Here is an 18691-nt window from a genome sequence, read left to right as displayed (position 1 = left end):
AATTCAAATGGTTTGTGTGAAGAAACCTATGAAAACACCAGATTTTGTTTTTATTCCTCCTTTTGTTTATTCAAAGACACTTGAAATAATTTGTGGGCCTTTAATAAAAGAAATCATTTTTTAAAACAAAATTAATTGCCAAATAATAACGGGCTATATGGGGTACAATGTGATGTTTTGTTATATATATATAAACATTGTGGAATTCTCATATCAACCTAATTCACTTATCCATCACCTTACATACTTGTCATTTTTTCTACAGTGAGAACATTCAAATTCGACTTTTTTGAAGAATTTTGAAAATAAATTTCAAATTGTAAAGAATTATTCAAGAGGAATAATTCTTTTTAAGGTCATAGTGAGGATGGGCTGATTTGTTACCAGATAATTACTTGAGGTTGCCCAGCCAGACTATTTTCCCCTCTGCCTGGCTGAGGCATTCCAAAGTGTATTGTAATAAATGGAACTGAAGGTAAATGCCCAGTTGTTTTCTGTCATTGTACAATATAGGCCTCTTCCCCATGGTGCAGTATTTCGTTTGATCTCTGGAAGACAAAGAGAATAGCTGCAAAACTCTGTAGAAGGACAGCTTTTTTTTTTTTTTTTTTTTAACCAGTCCAATTAAATTGCTACTTCCTGGCAGGAAAAACATTTTGCAGTGAAAAATCCAATAGTTTTAAGGCATATCTTCTGCCAAAGGATTCTGTAGAGGAAGCTTGAATACACTCGGATGTGTTTCCTCAGCTTTCATGTAGCAACATACAGCTATTCCCTGAGTATTTGCTACTTTTTAGTTGCTAAGTCTTGTCCATTTATGTCTTGTTCCTAAAATAAGATTTTCAAACTCAAGGAAGATCACAAAGTCTTATTTTCTCTCTGCTGTAATTGTAGATTGAAATCTCTGCATGATACAGATTTATGATGTGGAGAGTGATTGTGCTGTTGGTCAATTGAAATTTTAAAGTTGTGTGGCTTAAATGTTCTGCAGTTAAAGTTCTTTTATTTCCCTAGTATTTTCTTTTCAATGGCATATGTGTAAGAATACTCAACATAATCTTGCCTAACTTCCCAAGATGAAAACCAACAGACTGTAATACAAAACTAAGAGAAATTTGAGGAGGAATTAGGAAAGAAAGCTTGAATAATTACTTAAAAAAACAATGTTCAGTTTAAGGAAACCAGCATATTTTCCCATTCTGTTCACCAACAGTTTCCTCATGAAAGATAATGCACTAAAAAAGAAATTAAAGTGGCATGAAAGATGAAAAGGCTATCTCACGCCTCGGAAACCAGCGCTTGACATAAAGTTGGAATGCTGTGTCTCATGTAACTTATTTTTTGGGGTGTCCAAAGTAGTGATATTTTTGTTGCCCAAACACTGTCTTTGCAGAACTACTAGAAAATAATGAACAAGAAAGTTGTGTATGCTTACGTGCCATCTGATGACTAGGGTGGATATACGTGGCACTTTGTTTCCTTTATGGGAGAAATAATCCCAACAAAAAAGTGTCCATTGTTAGGGTGAAGAGAAGAACCCTGGTGACAGCGTATACCAGGAATCATTGCTTTTTATGTGATTTCAAAAATTAAGAGTATCAACAAACTAGGAGCATGTTATAGACAGAACTTTTTTCTCCTACATAATTCTTATGCTGAAGCCCTAATCCCCAATGTGACTGTATTTAGAGATTGGACTTCAGGGAAGTAATTAAGCTCAAATCCAGTTGTAAGAGTGGACTGGTGACTTTATAAGAAGAGGAAGAGACACTAGAGATCTCTGTGAATGTGCATGCACAAAGATGAGGCCATGGGAGGACACGATGAGAAAGCAGGCATCTACAAGTCAGGAGGAAAGCTTAACCAGAAACCAACTTCAGTGGCCCCTTGTTGGATGTCTAGGCTCCAGAACTGTGAGAAAATCCTTAAGCCACCCAGTCTGTGGCATCTTATTATGGTAGATAGAACAAACAGAGAGGATAAGGAAATATATTTCCTTTTTAAAGAAGAACAACATGATTTGAGAACTTGCCACCTACTGAGAATTAGCTATGCACTGAATCCCATGTGTAGATCAATGACACTTAATTAAAGATTTCAATATACGATGGAAAATAGGGAAAGGGAAGCCCACCAAAGTGTGCATTGCCAAGCACAGAATTTGGCTCATCTTACGTCATTTAAGAGGGAAGAAAACAAGATTTATAAAAAAGCAATTTATAGAAATATTTTAATATTACCTGAACTTCACAAAATGTACCTCTTCAAATAAGTACTGCAGCATTCAGGAAAAAATGTTAGAAATACCTATGGAATTCTTAATAGAGTGTTGAAAAATACAGTGCCTCTGGGAAAACAGAGAGGAACAATGAAGATATACATAAAATTAATCAGATAAAATGAGAAAGAAATTTAGATACATTTAACATGTGAGGCCAGAAATAAAGTCAACAATTGATGTACTTGATATTCTATAAAACTGAACCAGTGTTACACAAAACGAGTTCAAGAAGTTATTCCAGAGGGTAGAGATAAGAGAAAAATACATAAATAGAATGAAAGTGAAAATAATAACTATGAAAGACAAAGGATCAAGGTCATTGGAGAGAGTAAATAGTACAGAAAAAGATAGGGTATACATAAATGAAATAATTATTTTTTAACTTACTTAAGAATATGTTGTAGACCAGCCTGGGCAACATGGTGAAAACCCATCTCTACCAAAAACAAAAACAAAAAAATTACAAAAATTAGCCGGCATGGTGGCATGCACCTGTAGTTCTAGCTACTTGGGAGTTTGAGGTGGGAGGATCACTTAAGCCTGGAGGCAGAGGTTGCAGTGAGTCAAGATCACACCACTTCACTCCAGCCTTAAACAAGATGGTGTCTCAAAAAAAAAAAAGTTATAAATGATGGGAAACTAACAGAAGGGCTAAAAGCCATTTTGTCTTTACTGTAATATGAACCAGATAAATTCAGTGACAATAAATATAAAGATTATTGCTATAATTCCAATTATAGAACTCAAAGACTTCTATTTCTGAGAACATAGACTAAATGTATTTTAAAATTATTCCTGCTAAAAACAATTAAAAACCATGGACCTTACGCATAAAAGAAGCATAAGAAACCTGTGAGACATAGAGAAAAGAAGGCAGACTGACGAGACATCTTGGCTTTTCTTTTGCCTCATATCTTGGAGGAAACAACAACTCAAAACAATAACAGGTTCAGACAAAGACAGAAACAAACACAAAAGCAAACAACTCCAAGAACAGTCTCTCTTCTCTGTATCCAAAACACCAGAAAAGATAAAATCTAGGAGAATGAAAAACTTTTAGGCAATAAGAACTCTAGCCATGCAGAAAAAATGGTGGCCCTATTCTCATCTCTACCAGAAAAGATTGAATGAGGAGGTTAGACTTCTACTCTTGCCAGCTGTAATGAGGTGCCCCAACTCCTCCATCAAAGAGGTGTCAGAGAAAGTAAAGTTGGGATCCAGATTTTCATCCCTGCCAGATAGTACAGAGCCTTCGCCCCCACTCTATAGTGTTAGTGGAGACCGTCTGGGAAGGCTGAGCTGGTACATCCGGCTAGTGATAATGAGGAATATCTTCACCTCGAGCTGGGGTAGTGTCAGAGGAAACTTAGTGAAAAGTTAGGCCTCTTACCACAGCTCAACTGTAACAAAGCCATGTCCTCCCACCAAGTTGGTGGAGGCCAGGCGGAGACAGCAATGAGTCATCCCTTCTCACAGCAAGGTGGTGTCTGCCAGGAATTTACAGCCACTTAACTGTAACCACCCCTCACCCCTATCCCCGAGGTGTTGATAGAGACCAATCGTATCCACTATCACTTAGCAGTAATGTCTAATGATGCATTAAGGTGTTGCTTGGCACTTGCTTCCACTGATACTCTGGGTAGAATCTTTCCTTGCCTATTCTTTGCTGGGTTAATACTTGATGTATTTGGATGTTAATACTTCATGTTCCTTGCCTTGCAGCAGCACTACTTCGTGACATTTTCTCATTAGAAATGGATCAGAAGAAGCTGGACTGAGCATAGTGGTGTGTGCCTATAGTCCCAGCTACCCCAGAGACTGAGGCAGGAGGATAGCTTGAGACCAGGAGGTGAAGGCCAGTTCTGGCTAGAGCCCCATTTCAGGAAAAAACAAACAAACAAACAAACAAAACAAGAAAAAGGGAAAGAAAAAATGAGAAAGAGGTTAGAAGAAAGTGGCTGAAAGAAAAAGAAGAAAGGTTGGAAGAAAGTGGCTGAAAGCAAAGAACTCTCAACCCATTTTCTGAATATAGAATTCTATATTTAGAAAATATTCTTCAAGAATAAGGGAAAGTGATGACATATTCTGATAAAGAAAAACTAAGAGAATTTGTTACGATGAGGGATATTATACATGAACAGCTAAAGGAAGTTCCTTAAACAGAAATGAAATGATAAATTATGGAATCCTGGAACATCAGAAAACAATAAAAATTAAGGAAACAAAATACAATAAAAACTACAATTGAGGTAAATACAGTATACTTTCCTTGTAATGTTTTCTAAATTATGTTTGACAGTTGAAGCAAAAATTGAAGCACTGTATAATGTTGTTTTCAATTCACATAGAGAAAATACTTAAGACAATTATAAATGAGAGAGGTTAAAAAAGAGAGGGAAGGTTCTATACCCATCTTGAACTGGTAAAATGTCAGCACATGTAGACTTGAAAAGTTATGTTTTTATAACCGAATGGGTAGAGCAACCAATAAAATCTAAGCAAAAAGATAGGCTGAAAAATACTGCAGTTACTCAGAATAGAAATTTAAAATATATTTACATAACCTATAGGAAACAGGGAAATGAAAACAGAGCAATTAAGAAATTAAAACAGACAGAAAATAAAATACACTTAAACCAAAGCATATCGATAGTGATATTGAATGCAATTGATCTAAGTATGCATAGTAAAAGACAGAACTTTACAAGTGGATCTAAAAAATGACCCAAACATATAGTATATAAGAAACTCACTTCATATATAATGACACTTGTATTTGTTCATTTTCATGTTGCTGATAAAGATACCCAAAACTGGAAGGAAAAAGAGGTTTAATGGGCTTACAGTTCCACATGGCTGGGGAGGCCTTACAATTGTAGCAGAAAGCAAGGAGGAGCAAGTCACATCTTAATGGATGGCAGCAGGCAAAGAGAGTTGTGCAGGGAAACTCCCCTTTTTTAAACCATCAGATCTCATGAGCTCCATCTGCTACCATGAGAACAGCACAGGCAAGACCTGCTCCCATGATTCAACCACCTCCCACTGGGTCCCCTCCCCACCCCACAACATGTGGGAATTCAAGATGAGATTTGGGGGGGGACACAGCCAAACCACATCAACACTTGTAGGTTGACAGTTTAAAAGCAAACAAACAAACACACATCAAAACAGCTAACAAAAGTGACGATATCAGTCATTGGCAAAGTGTAGAGAAACTGAATCTTTTATTTATTGCAGGAGGGATATAAAATTGTATAACTATTCTGCATAATAGTATAGCCATTTCTTTAAAAACTAAATTATATACTTACCATGTAACACATCAGTTGAACTCTTGGATATTTATCCAAAAGAAAGAAAACCTATGACCACCCGAAAACCTGTACATGATTGCTCACAGCATCTTCATTTGTAATAGGCAAAAACTGAAAACAACCAAAATGTCCTTCAATATGTGAATGGTTAAATAAACTGTGTTATATTTGTAGCATAGAATATTATCCAGCAATGAAAAGGAATAGATTATTAATACATGCAACAACTTGGATGAGACTCAAGGGCATTAGAATGAGTTAAAGAAAATTTCAGTCTCCTACTTTATGATAATAATTGTAACATTCATGAAATGACAAGGTAATAGAAACGGAGAACAAATTAGTGGTTGGCAGCAGTTAAGGATAATTGGGAGAGGAGTGAGAGTGAGTATAAAGCAATGCTCAAGGAACATCTTTGTGATGATATAATTATGTGTATCTTAATTACAGTAGGTGGATATGGGAATGCTTTCATGTGACAAAACAGCTATATATGCACACATTATGCAAAAAGAAAAACAAAGCCAAAACCTTAAGTACTATGGCATATTTTTTCATTAAGCACAACTTCATTGTTTTGGTAGGACTACATTTCATTGTAACTGTTAAAAACTTAGCATCTCAACTGAATTTTCTGACATGGTATAAAAATAAAAAATATGAAAACCTTAAAGAAACCTCAATGTGAATATAAAAGAGGATAAACTTATTCTAGAGAGAGAAGATATATGATGCTATATTTAGCAATTTAAATTCCTAAACAATTTAAATCTGGGTTTAAAATTTCCAGCTTATAGTAACAAAGATATATACATGTATCTATATGTGCAAATACATACACATCTACTGTACAGGAGACTGACTGTTTAAGTTAGCCTTATTTTTTTCATTGTTCTTTTAGTGTCCTAATTGACTTCAATACATATTAATTACTATTGAAATTTAAATAAGAATATCAGTTTCTGCTTTTGAAAAAGTATACAGTATTCAATAAAGTAGATATTTTATAATACTGTGACAGGTTTTATTGTTTGTGTATCACAAAGCATGTAAATGTGCAAATAATAGGAAAGTTTTAGGTTCTAAATATTAAATGTAGTTAAAGAAAATTTATATAATTTTGCAGTGTATACTCAGTTTGAGGCAAACTTTTTAACTGAATACTAAAATTACTAGTCATTTACTTGGTTATTTTGAGCAATGAAAAAGCAGGTCATTGTTATAAGTTAACAGCTCATATTTGAAATTATGTACTGGAGGACTAAGCTTTATTATTATTCAAATGAAATTATATAAAACACAAAGAAGTTAAGTAACATTGTTTTCTTCCTAAGAACTTAACAATTACATATCAGAAAGATACCATATAAATTCATCCTCCTCACTTCAAGTGGAACCACGATCACATCTTCTCTGAGTCTACCTTAACTTCTGTGATAAAATATTGCAGAGAGGTTATGCCATCTTTTATCAACTTCTGAAATCATGCCATTAAACATTTTCTTTATAATTTACTTTTCTTTGGCAATATAAATAGCATTACATAAAAGTAGATTGCTTTCCTCTTTGAATTCAAGTTCTACCTATTTCTTTAAGTCCCAGAACTACCTGCTGTGTCTTGAATATCTGTTTTTTTCAACTGGTACTTCAGTAGGTTACGTTAGTAAAAACTTTCATGATGTGTTAAAGTATTCGTTCTAAAATTATTATGTGTTTCTGTAAGTTGCTAAAGAAACCAAATCAAACAAAGAAAGTGGGGAGGGGAGTTTTGACACAAGAATGAAAACAGCTTTCATCATGTTGTCGGAGCTCCATTGAGGTGTTTTTTAATAAACAACAGTCACTGTGGTTGGCCCAGTGGCTTTCAATTAATTTGCCACAGAAACTCCTTTTAAATGAGAAAACGTTCAGCTAAACGTAATATAAAAAATATTGGATATACTCTAAAAGAGTAATTATAAATATTTCTGGGCATTGGGATTATAAATAACTTAATGGACTTCTTTTTGCTTATCCACATTTTTTACGTATACTGAATATTCAAAGATTTCTAGTATAAGCATGCATGAATTTAAACCATAATAAGTAAATACCATAAACAAAATGAAAATGTTTATCGTGGAGAATCAGTGCTGTGAACCGGTGCTGAACTAATTGTCTGAGATGGAGTTAGGATATTCAATAGGATTTGAGTACATGCTGATGTGCTGATTAGAAACTGTTCTTAAACTAGCATAGAATGAATACAGTTGTTGAAAGGACATAATGGCAACATGGATGAGTAGTAGGAGACACGAATTAGGAAGAAAATGTGAGAACAAATTTTAGAGTCTCTTAAGAACCTGGATTTTGACAACGCAATTCCAATCAAAATCCCAGCAAGTTATTTTGTAGGTATCAAAAAACTGATCCTAAAGTTTATGTAGAAAAGCAAAATACCTAGAATAGCTAACACAGTATTGATGCAATAGAACAAAGTTGGAGAACTGATACTGTCCAACATCAAGTCTTACTGCAGACATTTTGGAAGATAATTTAGTAATTTCTTACAAAATTATATATTCTTACCATACAGTTCAGTAATCACACTCCTTGGTATTTACTCAGAGGAGTTGGAAACTTACATCCACACAAAAATCTGCACATGGATGTTTATAGCTTTATTCATAAATGCCAAAACATGGAGGCAATCAAGATGCCTTTCTGTAAGCAAATGGATAAACTGTTGTTCATCCAGACAAGGGAATGTGATTGAGTCCTAAAAAGAAATGCACTACAAAACCATGAAAAAGACAGAGAAACCCAAAGTTCATATTGCTAAGTAACAGAAGCCAATATAAAAGGCTACATACTATACAATTTCAAATATATGACGTTATAGAAAAGGCAAAACTATGAAGACAGTAAAAGATCAGTGGTTATTGGATGTTAGAGGGGTGGGAGGAACGAACAAGCAGAACTCAGATTTGGGGGGCTGTGAAACTACTGTGTATGTTATTATGATAGTGGACACATGTCATCATGATATAATTTGTCCAAACCCATAGAATATACAACAGTGAAAGTGAACCCAAATGTGAACTATGAATTTTGAGTGATAATGCTGTGTCAATATAGGTTCAATTGTAAGAAGTGTACCACTCTGATGGGGGATGATGGCTATAATGTGTGGATGTAGGGGGTATATGGAACATCTCTGTACCTTCTGCTCAATTTTGCTGTGAACTTAAAACTGCTCTATAATATAGTCTATTAAAAAAATTGCATATAAAAGTTTGGGCATAATTTGTTACAGCTTCTACTTAAAACTGAAAAAATGAGAAGTAATAAGAAAATAAAAGTAGCAGCTGCCTAAGTAGTTGTTTCAAAATATGTCAATACAATATTTAACTTAATAATTACAAAAAAAACACAAAACATAACTTGGATTTGTCACTAAGATGGTTTATTTTTATTGTACGTTCTTGAGGCAAGGACTAATTAGGTAAAATTAGTATTTAAAGTAGAACAATGGTAGAAGCCATATGTGAGTAAGGAAACACATAATTTTGCTTTCTTTTGCTCATGCTCAGATTTCTAGGAAATTGCTGTAGAAAACAAATTTAATGTGAAAGGTGCATTCTTTACATTCTTCTTGTCAGATGCACGAATTAGCTTTTTGATTGTATATTGCTCTAATTCTATCAAGCCAATGCAATTTGAGCTAATATTTAATAAAATATTACATGTCTATTCTGATTAATTTTGAATTTTTCATGCTATTTTTTCTGTATATGCATTTTTACTTTTTAATCTCTTTTTCTGTGTTATTCTTGCATAATATAGGCTCATTTTGCTTAGGTATGCAGTACAAGGTTTCACCAATGGCAAAGGAGGGACGTTTATTAAAATGCTCCTTTATCTAAGATTGTAATTTTTTTGATTAATATTTGTTAAATCAATTTTCATTCTTAGGTTTTATTGTTATATTTTATGTTTCACAACAGATCTAATCTCATTATAAATGCTTTCTGATGCTGTAATTATGCTTATTTATGTTAAACAATAGCTATTGCTATAAGGTATACATAAAATTATAATCCATAAGCTATAAAAAATGCCCCATAGACATTTATGAACACTCTGAAATATATATTAATATTGACATGCATATTTATTACAAGAACTAAATTTTCTTGGTATCCTTTGATACATTTACATATATTTTCCCTTAGTATTTGAGTTGGTGTTATTTTCATTATTTCCCTGTATTCTCTTCTCCTCTGCTTTCTGGTTTTGTATTTTACTGCCCTTTTATAAGTTTCTAATCTAGATAGCCAAAGAGTCAAGCTACTGAGAATTGCCTAAGAGCTGAAAAAATGCTCAATGTCCTCTGTACCAGAAGATACTCACGGTTTATTATTGATATGAGTACCAGCAAATATTCATGCTTATCATAGAAAAGATACAATAATTCTTGCTTCAAACACTATCTTCACTATCTCTACATTTACAATCGTTCAGTGTCCATCATCCTTTAGTCACATGAAAAAGTCATCTTCAATGTCTCAGGTAACATCAGAAAGCAGACAGTCTTTAACTTGTTGCTTTAAAGGTTGTCGGTGTAATTCTACTTGTGACTATCAAAAAAAAAAAAAAAAAGAAAGAAAAGAAAAAATGATTAAGATGATTACTTTCTATAAATGTAGTCAATAATTTTCTATTTTCTTTTTTTTATTATGTAACCTACAAATGGTGCTCCTGTCATGTTTTTGTCATAGTTATTTGAGATTTTTGTAAAATTTTTTATCTTGAGAAATAAACAATTTTTTTTATAAGGACTTAAGAGTGGTTGAATTAGTACTGAGCAGCAATGTATTTTTCAATAAAATTATTTTAACTTACATATTTTTTTCTTGGAGTTACAATTTATTAAAGCATAGGATGCCATGTATCTTTAAAGAGCCCTTTAAAATTACCAATTGATATGAATTATTAAATATTGAAAATGTGTCTGATGATTGTCTCTATATATCTATCTTATAGGTATTGGTAGGCAAATGATGGATTTTCTTTAGGCAGACTAATTTAGAGAGGAGAGATTAATTTTAATAAAAACAGAATATGAAATATTTCAAGAAAATAATTAGTCACCGATTTTCATGCCAGTGTTCCAATCTGAAAATTATCTATAAACCTTTTTGTTCACTACAGTTGAAATTATTCATATATTACTAAAATATTCTGAGAATTTCAATTGCTGTTTATTATAGTTGAGATCAGTACCCAGCATTTTTACTATGGCTTTCAAGATATTTCAACAAGATGCTACTATCTTAGTCTGTTTGGGCTGCTATAACAAAATGCCATAAACTGGGTGTTTATAAAAAGCAGAAATGTATTTATCACAGGTCTAGAGGCTGGGAAGTCCAAGATCAAGCAGCAGGCAGATTTGGTGTCTGGCAAGAACCCACTTTCTGGTTCATAGGTGGCATCTTCTGTCTGTATCCTTACATGGCAGAAGAGGACCTAGTTCATTCTATGATTGTGACTCATATATACTGTCTTACCTTATCCACACTGATCCTCCCTGGCCATCAACCACATTAAACTTTCCTAAGTTTGACTCCACTAATCTATGTTAAGTAAACAACCATAATTATTGAATTAGTTCTTCTTGAGAGGGAAATGGCTACTAATTCCTCTCAAAACCTACCTGTGTATTATTAGAGATATTTTTAATACCTGGAAGAATATTTTGACTTGTTGGAGAAAACGTTTTGAAGAGAGGAAAAAGACTTTTTGAATTCTGTGTCTGTTTGTGTCTTCTAGGAAGCAGATGCCAAGGGCATTGGAGGGAAGAATGCCTATGAAAGATGAAGGGGAAAAGAAGCACGGTGAGTCAAGGAGAAACTTAAGACTTTGATGCAGGTCTGACATATGTGTAAGAATATGAGGAAAGATATAAAATTTGAGTTTCAGAAAGAACCGGGGACTGAGGTACAGCTCTGAGACTGTATGGCCATGCCAGAAAAGGAATGCCAAAGATTGCCTTTAGAGATGCCCCATGTTGGGCAGAAATGGCCAGGTATCAGCACCCTTGCTGTGTTCATTCATTGCCTGGAAGTGGCTAAGGAAGAAGGTGCATTTGACTTGAACACTGTGGCAGACCCCCAAGGCTCTGGAGCCCGTTGGCAAGATATACTCCTTATAGCAGAGTCTCACTTAGCAAGAGATCTTATAAAAGTTGCTGCTGCAAATTTTTCACCTAAAACTACATACTCATGTAAAAAGCTACACTGCTCTCACTGTTTTCATCCACACAAAATCACTTTATTCTGAACCTATACATACTCATCCAATGTTTTATTTCTAAATTTTTGCTATGTTTTGACAAAAATATAAAATGACTTTTATCCTGATTTTTGCTGCATTCTTCCTTTTGTTTTCATTATATTCCATTGTATACCTTATGTACTCATCTACGTTTGTTCATTATTTAATTACTAAATATATACAGCTAGTTTATTACACATGTAAACTCAGTTAGTTATTTAGATAGGCAATATATGCCCTTTGTAGAAATTTCAAGTGTATTCACACTTTTATCTGTAGTAGAAGATTCAACTTATGAAGGGGTCCTTCATTAATTATTCCATAAATCTATACCTTTTTAGAACATGCTATAATCACCCTGCTATACTTCAATGCATGCCTGTTATACCACAACTGTTTTATGTATGTTAAAACTGAACCAAAATGAGAATTATTTCTTGCATGATTTTTTTTTAAGATAGAGCCTCGCTCTGTCGCCCAAGCTGGACTGCAGTGGTGCAATCTTGGCTCACTACAACCTCCGCTCCCTTGGTTCAAGCAATTCTCCTGCCTCAGCCTCCTGAGTAGCTGGGATTATAGGCACCTGCTACCATGCCTGGCTAATTTTTTTTTATTTTTTTATTTTTAGTAGAGATGGGGTTTCACCATGTTGGCCAGGCTGGTCTCAAACTCCTGACCTATGCTGATCCAACCCCCTTGGCTTCCTAAAGTGCTAGGATTACAGGCGTGAGCCACCACACCCAGTCTCTTGCATGATTTCATACATCTTATCTCCCCGAAGAATGCTCTTTGAGGACATCCTGTTCATGTAGAATGAGCATAACAAAATATAGCATACAAGGGAGTAGTTGGCATGTTTAATAAAAAACCCACATCTAGCAGTGATTGGACTGCTAGATTTGCAGTTTGTGCCTAGTGTATTTTATTTACTCCTGATGGTGATGCTTGATTAATGTTATGTGAAAATAGATGGCTTGTAATATATACCTATTTTTTTATTCTAGAAAAAACTACAAATTTATGATCTGAGTGATGATAACTTAGGCACATAGAATAAAGTGAAATTTGTGCTAAATGGAATCTCTCCTGGAGCAGTGGGTCTTCAAATTAACTCTGAGCCAGGAAAAAGCTTCAGTTATTTCTACTTCCTGATCAGCAGGAATTAATGCTGTAAAGATGTGCAGAAGCCTGGAATGTGATAAAAGGTTCAATGTGGTTGGCCAGATACCATTCATAAGGACAGGAGCTCTGGCTGACCAAGGGACATAACCACCTCCCCTTTTATTACTTATTTTCTGTTTGTCTTGCTTATCATATGGCAAGCTTTCTGTGAAAGCTGAGAAAAGTTGTATGTAATGTATAAGACAAGATGAAAACAGAGGAGAAATATATTGGCAGATAGGATCTAAGAAGAGATGCAGAGGGCAGTCTTGACAAATAAAAAAATATAGTCACTAGAGAGTGACAGACATAGATCAATTCTGATCAGAGCCTTTGCCTCTCTGAGTGGCAGAGAATCACCTTCACAGCAACACTCTGCTCACAAACTATTTTTTTCTTTGCTTTATACTTAATAGAGTTGTCTTCTTAATTACACATTAGAATACATGTAAGATGCTTAGAACAGTGTATGGCATATGACAAGCCTTCTAGAAATGTAATCTTCTATAAAGCACAGTAATGCTAAAAGTACGGCATGTGTGATGGCTAATTTTAGGTGTCGATTTGATCAAATTAAGGAATACCTGGAGACTTAGATAGCTAGTAAAGCAATACTTCTGGGTGTGTCTGTGAGGGTGTCTTTAAAGGAGATTGGCATGTAAGTTGGACTGAGTGGAAAGGATCTGCCCTCAATGTGGATGGAGTCCAGATAGAACAAAAAGAATCTCTATTTGTCTTTTTTCCTCTCTGTCTCCCTTGCAACTGAGACACCGTTCTTTTCCTGCCCTTGTATCCGGAACTCCAAGTGTTCTGGTCTTTGGACTTCAGGACTAATATCAGCAGCCCCTCTCAATGCCCCAGGTTCTTTGGCCTTCAGTGTCAGATTGAAGGGTTACATCACTGGGTTTTCTGATTCTGAACGTAGAAAATAGAGCTGAGAGAGTAATAGACACGGATCAATTCTTTTTTATTTTTATTTTTATTTTTAGATGGAGTCTTGCTCTTGCTCTTGCTCTGTTGCCCAGGTTGAAGTGTAGTGGCACAATCTTGGCTCACTGCAACTTCCACCTCTCATGTTCAAGCAATTCTCTTTTCTCAGCCTCCTGAGTAGCTGGGAATACCAGCACCCACCACCTTTCCTGGCTAATTTTTGCATTTTTAGTAGAGACAGGGTTTCACTATATGGGTCAGGCTGATCTTGAACTCCTGACCTCAGGTTATTCACCTGCCTAGGACTCCCAAAGTGTTGGGATTACAGGCATGAGCCACCATACCTGGCTGACACAGATCAATTCTAACTAGAGTCTTCACCTCTCTGAGAGGCAAAGAATCACCTTTACAGCGACATTCTGCTCACAAACATCTTGGAGAAACTTATTTTTCTTTGCTTTATGCTTAAAATAGCTGTCTTTTTAATTATACATGAGAGTACACATAAGATGCTGAGAATGGTGCATAGAATATGACAAGCCTCTGTAAGCATAAGTTCCAGTCTTTTGGACTTGGATTAAGCCACACTATTGGTTTCCTAGAGACTCCAGCTTCCAGACAGCCTGTTGTGGGGCTTCTCAGCCTCCATTATCATGTAAGCTAATTCCTCTAATAAATCACCTCTTTATCTATCCATCCACCCACCCATCCATCCATCCATCCATCCATCCGTCCGACCGTCCGTCCGTCCATCCATCAATTCATCCATCCATCCATCATCCGGATTACTGTCTGGCTATCTATCCATCCATTCATTCCTCCCATCAGAGTACTCCAGATACTGGTTCTATCTAGAGAACCCTGACTAATACAGAAGCTAATATGGTTCAGCAAGTCTAGGAAAGGGAGAGGGAGACTCATTCTGTATGGTAGTACACTGCTTCCTTACCATTTTCATGTCAGAGAACACAAACAAGTACAAACACACACACTTGAGTGCATGCTCTTCTGGGAATACTTGTGTCCTTCAACACTTTGGAGAAAACTGAAAAGAAAACTATAAGTCTAGTCTCTCACTCCTTCTGATACTTTAAAAAACACATTATTTAAGGTTGTTGCACAGGTGTTTCCTTAGAGATGTTTTTAAAGTAAACAGTGTTATCGTGAATGTGTTACTTGTTTTCCACAATTCTTGAAGCAAACTTGACTGGAGTCAGACTTTCCAGAGCTGCATTATTATTATTTTCCTATTCATTTTCCTTTTTAAAAATAAACTAATATTATTTTACTCAAACTGCACACAATGAATAACTGAATGCTGAGTATAAATAGTATAATTCTTTTTCCTCCTTATAGTTTTATATAAGGAATTCAAAGAGGATTGTCAAATATTAAAAATAGCAGTAACTGGGTAAAAGAGAAATGGTGCACACTGAAATACTAGTGATACAAACTCAAAGAGATTAAATATGTTGTTCATGAATTTGGTGAAAAATAATGGTTGGTTTAATGGCAACAAAAAATTCAGACTTTATCCCAGTTTGGTATTTAATAAGCTAAAATGACCACCAGTCAATTCAGTATTAAAGATTTTGTGAGTCAAATATACTTTTTTCCCTGTAATATCAGCAATCTACATCTTAATAATACTTTATAAATATCAAATCATCAATATTTATTTACTGTATTTTTCCATATATTTGGAAATCTTAAATCCATTTTATGCAAAATGTATCATTATTTGTGAACACAAGCAGTGTACAGAAATAAGCTGGAGCTTTAATAACATTCTGTGTCCCAAATAGACCTACAATATAATAAAATGTGTGTAGTTGATATTAAACATAATAGATTAGGTTAGGAATGAGTCATATTCTACTCTACCTCCATTGGGCCTGCAATCTAATTAGACTGTTCACACTAAATTTGTGCCCTTGTTAGTTAAGATCACTCTACTGAGTGCTAATTTTATACACCAAATAAACAATGCCAGGCACATCTTGACAGTGGAGTATTTGTGTTTGAGAAAGACAATTCACATCAAAGGACAATCAGTCTAGAATGTAGGAAATGGCTTATTACATCTCTGATTAGACATCAGCATATGTACTGAAGAGGTCGTAACACTCAGTAAGTCGGGCTTGTACAGTCAAAGCAGAGGAATAGACAACAAGAGAATTGAGAATATGAAACTGGGTGGGCTTGTATATTAGTAAGTGCTGTGAGGAGATGAGTTGGGAATGAGAATTTGTGTACTTGTCTTTAATTCTTTATGAGAACAGAAAACTTAGGTACCCATCTCCTATGAGAAACTTAACTCTGCTTAGAAAGTTCTTCCTGTGATACTGTATCCCAAATGTCTGACAAAAGATACCCTATAAAATTGCGTTATACAAGGTAAACGTGATCCAAGGTCATAGTCATGGGGGCAAAATAGTCTGCATGATTGAAGTTAGATACTGGAAGTAAAAAAGGACCACTTGGGAAGAGGAGCAGGTGAGACAGGTAGAATTTTGAGGACCATAACACATGTAGTTGCTGAAAGATGTCCCCTGTGATGGCAATATATTCACAAGAAGAGATTCCCAACTTCCAGAAATTATTTCATGACTAGATTTTTGATGAAAGGTTAGATCTGAGGATAAAAGTTTAGAAAAACCTATAGTATTTACACGTTTACTGAAGGAGTGTGTATGGAAAATGAAGAGAGGAGGAAAGAGCTTGCCCTAGTCAGCCATGCAAATATTTTCCAACTTAAAGGCTCAAAGGGGAGACTAAAGTTTATTTTTTTTTTTACTCTTCAATTGCTATGTGTACAAGTAGTTTTGTCTAAGAGAACAAGTAAATGTTAGAATGAATGTCCTCTCGTTTCATTTTATAAAGCTTTCACTGATGGGTTTTCCAGCATTGTGGACATCTCCTGTGTTATTCATGTTGTGGTTCTATGTATTCTGAAGGTAGTTGCAGTTGAATTGCAATTTCTAATCGAATTTTTCTTTTTACTTTTTTTTTTTTTTTTTTTTTTTGAGACAGAGTCTCAGTCTGTCTCCTAGGCTGGAGTGCAGTGGCGCAATCTCGACTGGCTGCAACCTCCACCTCCCGGGTTCAAGTGATTCTCCTGCCTCAGCCTCCTGAGTAGCTGGAATTACAGGCACACACCACCATGCCTGGCTAGTATTTGTATTTTTAGTAGAGACGGGGTTTCACCATGTTGGTCAGCCTGGTCTCAAACTCCTGACATCGTGATCCGCCTGCCTCAGCCTCCCAAAGTGCTGGGATTACAGGCGTAAGCCACCACGCCCGGCTGTCATTCAATATTAAGCTTAATTTCTGCACTCATGTGATAGTTCTCAAATAGTTATCTCACCAGAACTTGTAAGTCTGCAGTAGCACTTTCTAAATGTTACTAAATTTCTTTTTTTCTGTCCAGCTTCTGTGGAAAACATTTGCAAGTTCATTAGATCAAACTCGATGAGAATGGCTGACACCTGAGAATCAAACCAACACACTCCTCAGCATCGAGTCCAAAAGTCACAGAAGGTATTGTTTAAACCTCCTTAAGATGACCTTGAAGTATGAGTTTTGTAGTAAATTGAAAATAAGGACTAGAGCCATTCCATAGAATAGATAGATTATGTTGGGGGAAAATAAGATCTTTGGAATTTTATATTTTCAAGGACAAAAGTTAAGAAGGAATAGCAAGAAAGAATGATGAACATATGATGAACATTCCTAAACATATAGTATCTGGGTTAAATTCATGGTAAGAGATCCTTACTTAAATATATGTGTTATAACACCTTGGTGAGCTTATAGACTAACCTGAGTTATAAAATAAGAATGAGCCTTACTACAGTAAAATTTCAGATATCTGGTTGTCTCAGAGAATAAGAAATGTGTATGCATCCAAATCCCAGGCATAGAAGCTTTAGAATGAGGACGGTATAATTACAGCAGAAAGTGCTGTCACTATAAGTGTGGCTGCTCCTTCCTTTGGATAGTGTTGCTAAGCAGTGGCTTCCCAGGAAGGACTACATGTTCAGGTGTCTTTTGGAAAAAGATATGGTCATGCAATATTACTTCAAAATATTAACAAAGGCAATTATATGGATGCCTTTTTCCTTCTACTTCCTGTGGAGTGTGAACAGGTGGTTCCCAGAGATTAAAAAGCTATCTTAGTGTTTTCTGCAATGCGTATGGGGAAACTATTGCATAGAAAGGCTGAGTTTCCCTGAGGGAGTACTTGAAATGATGGGAGTAGATGAGACCACCCGGGGAAAGTTTATAGAATGAAAACAGTAGTGGGTTAAAGACAGAAGCCTAAGAAATACCAATACGTGAAAGTTAAGAGTGGGATATAAGAAAAGCACACAAATAACTTACAATGATTGGTGAAGACCCTTAAATAGAGGAAAAGTGGCCAGAGACCTGGAAGGAAATATTGTGTCAGTAACAGGGGAATAGAGAGTTTAAAGAGGACAAGGAGTGTTATGCTATTGGCACTGGCAATAATACAGGGGAGGAAAAGTATTCATTCATTTTGAAACTTTACAATTTTGGGAATGACTTGAGAGTAACTTCAAATGGATGTTGGGGGCAAATTTTTGAGTGTTTTTTGAATAAGGAAAGAGAAGCAGGGGAGTAAGTACCACAGAGTAGACAGCTCCACAGAAGGTTCAATGCAAGGGGA

At 35.3% G+C, this 18691-nt stretch overlaps 1 long non-coding RNA gene across 1 annotated transcript in view; it reads left to right on the top strand.

Moving 5' to 3' along the window:
* The window catches only part of LOC139355701 (uncharacterized), a 151080-nt gene extending 133538 nt beyond the window's left edge, over positions 1-17542 (top strand). The window contains exons 2-3 of the long non-coding RNA XR_011606567.1: positions 11407-11471; positions 17432-17542. This is a non-coding gene — a long non-coding RNA (uncharacterized lncRNA). The remainder of the gene's footprint in view (positions 1-11406; positions 11472-17431) is intronic.
* The last annotated feature ends 1149 nt before the right edge of the window (positions 17543-18691 follow it).

The sequence above is a fragment of the Macaca nemestrina genome, chromosome 8 (assembly GCF_043159975.1).
Source record: "Macaca nemestrina isolate mMacNem1 chromosome 8, mMacNem.hap1, whole genome shotgun sequence".
Taxonomy (NCBI): Eukaryota; Metazoa; Chordata; class Mammalia; order Primates; family Cercopithecidae; genus Macaca; species Macaca nemestrina.
Note: the sequence above shows the minus strand (reverse complement) of the source record. Positions and strands in the feature narration are given on the sequence as shown.